Consider the following 3,262-nt stretch of genomic DNA (forward strand, 5'->3'; position numbering starts at 1 on the left):
CACTGGCTGCAGTGTAGAGATTAGATTACAGGGAGGATAATAGAGGAGGCAGGGATACCAGTTAGAACTAGCAACTACAATTACCCAAGTGCCTGGTGACAGAGGCCTGAACTAGAGTAGTCACAGTGGGGTGGAGAGAACAGTGGGGTGGTGAACCCTAGAGATATCTAGGAGGTCCAATCAGCATTTGATGGTTGATCCCAGGAAGAAAAGGAGGGATAGAGAGAGGCTGCCAAGAAGACAAACAGGTTTTTCACTTCAGCAACTCTATAGCCAGTTATGCCATTCAATGAAGGAGGGAACACTAGAGGAGGACCAGGTTTACTGGGGTGTGGGTAAGGAGGAAACATGAGTTCAGTTTTTGATATGTTGAGGTGGCCGTTCCATTGTACGGTGAAGAGATATTTAGGAACACCATTAGGAAAAGAGATAGGTATTTGAGAGTCATCAGCATGGGAATGGATAAGGTCACCCAGGGAGGATATGTAGAATAAGGATAAGTTAAGTTCCCAAAGACACTAATTTTTAAGAAATGATGAGCAGAGAGAGAGAAGAACTTGTAGAGAAGAATTAAGGAGTAGCCAGAGAGGTGTCAAGAAAAAACAGACAAATATCAGATCATGGAGGCCAAGAAAGCATGTGTTTCAGGAAGTAGGGACCTGAGATCAATACATACTATATAAAAGTACATTGATTAAAATACTATGGCATAGGCGGCCAGTTGGCTCAGCTGATTAGGGCGCGGTGCTCATAACACCAACAGCGCCAGTTCGATTCCCACATGGGCCAGTGAGCTGCGCCCTCCACAACTAGATTGAAAACGACGACTTGGACTTGGAGCTGATGGGTCCTGGAAAAACACACTGTTCCCCTGATAATCCCCAATAAAAAAAATAAAAATAAAAATACTGTGGCATTGGCTCAGGAATAAACAAACATAATAAAACAGAAATGAGTCCAGAAACAGATCCACGTACATGGATATGATCCATGTATAGTATGTGATGAAGGTTACTTTTCAAAGCAAATAACTGGAGACAATTCCCTGCCCATTTAGAAGAAAAAAATCAAATTAGTTCCTACCACACATCCTATATGAAGATAAATTCTAAATAAAGATCTTATGTAAAGGTACTATACACAAAGAATAACTAATTACATGTCAGGAAAAATATTTTCATATTTTTCCACCTCATAAGCAACTTCTCCAAGGAAACTAAACACATACGAGTATACCACACTCCTAATCTCCTGGACATCCTTGTTCAGTCTACTCCTCTGCCAGCCTTCACTCCTACCTATGGTAAGCCAAGTTGTTCAAGAATGGAGTATGGAAATGAAGGGAGGCGATAGCCTCCCATCTCTCAAAAGAAGTTCTCTGCTTAGAAGACAAGGGGATTGAGATGGATAAAATGAAACTGTATTAAGGTGGTTGAAAGATCCACCAAGATGAGAGGACAAGTATTATCAGGAGAATGCAGCTGGCCCTAGTTATCAAGAGAGCCCAGAACTGCTGGTGGTAAGAATGTTGGGGGAATGGTCTTAGCTCTCCTTTCCAACCCCCATCCTTCTTGAGAGCTCTCACTGAGTTCTTCCTTCTCTGCCTCTAAGTAGCAGTTTCCCTGGTAGGGCTGTACCCCTGGCTACAGCTCACCTCTGCAGCATAACCTTGTTTTAGCTGAACAGGGTTGAGAAGAGAGAAGTCATACGTACTTTCAACTGCTGAAGACCACTTACTTGGCTGGGTCTGCTAAGGCCCTTTTGCAGATTTTGGTCCTTCTGTTCCCACTGCTCTGGGGAGTTATGCCATGTGGACAGCAACTCCATAATCGGTAACTTGCCACCCTCTTTGTGGTATTGGGAGGAAGCCATGGACTCCACTAAGTCTGAACTCCTGAAAGGATCACCAGAGGTAAGCCACTGTTGCTGCTTCTAGTTTTCCAAGGAAAACTGAGGTCTGGAAGAAAGGGCTGTTTTATTTCTTGGCTGTGTGAGCATCTCGCTGTTTGTGAAGAGAGGGGACGTGAACAACAATGAGTGTGGTGAGTCATGAGATAGCCACGGGCTGAGAATTGAATCCTGGCGTCCTGACTCCCAACCCAGCAACACTAACTTGCTTCTCCACTCTGCCTTTCTAGAGTCTTGTACACTGGTTTATGTCGCTGAATGTGTTTACTCTTTGCTGACTGCAAGAGCCCTAAAGAGCAAGAGAGATGGCTTGGCAATAAAGTCAAAAGTCAGCGATCCTCTGGGGCGCTTGCCCAAGTTTCTATTCCCGGCCACTTCCCCGCCCCCGCAGTAGTTGCTGTAACCCGAGCCCCAGCCCCGCCCCAAGTAGAGGCCAGGCCCCTCCCACAGCTCTGGCTGTTTTAAAATCAACCTCGGTTCTTCTTGATTGGTTCTGCTTCAAAACAAAAAATGAGTAGTAATACTCGCTGCGGATATCCTTGTAGCCCTCAGGCAGCAAGCCTGGTTTATGGGTTCGGGCCTCGCGTTGGGGCCCCCGTAGTGTCTTGGGCTTCTAAAACCGGCCCCCGGAGGGTGCCAGCCTGGTAATAAGCAGTGACTACTATGTAAAGGTGGCATAATCATGTAACAATAACAGCCATAATTAGGCTAACCACCACCCGCCTCCGCCCTGGCATTCGCCCTGACTCACCCCTACGGCACGTCGGCCGTCGGGGAAGAAACTGAGGCAGGGGCGGAGCCAGCAGGCTGCAGGGACTAGTGGCCCTGAATTCTACGACTCTCCACGTCCAAAACTTGTCTGGGATCGCGCTAAGGGGCTAAATGCAGGAGCGCCCACAAAGCTTGATTCTGATGTAAGCCCTTTGGTGACTGTCCACCCCCAGGCCGTGGGGCTCTAACTTCCTCCCCGCCACCACCACCCCGTCCCATCCCCCAAAATAAAATCCCTACGAAAAAACCCGCTCAGAGCGCGGAGACCAGGAACCCAACTACAGCACCCTCACGCCTTTGCGTGCAAAGGCGCGCTCCTTGTCTTCGCCCCGAAGTCACCGGCGGCCCAGTGCGCCGAGATGCCTCCTGGGAGTTGTAGGGCAGCGGCGAACTCTTTTGAAGGAGATCCCAGGCTTCAGGACTCTATATCCCATGATGCCCCGCGGCTGTTTCTGACGCGCCCGGAGCCAGAGAGGGGTGGGAGGCGTGGCCTGCACAGGGCCCCACCCCGCTCTCCTCTGGCTGGCCGGACGCGTCGGTGGCAATAGGGGCGGCGGCGGCGGCGGCGGTGGCGGGGGGGAGG

This window comes from Rhinolophus hipposideros (genome assembly GCF_964194185.1).
Source record: "Rhinolophus hipposideros genome assembly, chromosome: 3".
Taxonomy (NCBI): Eukaryota; Metazoa; Chordata; class Mammalia; order Chiroptera; family Rhinolophidae; genus Rhinolophus; species Rhinolophus hipposideros.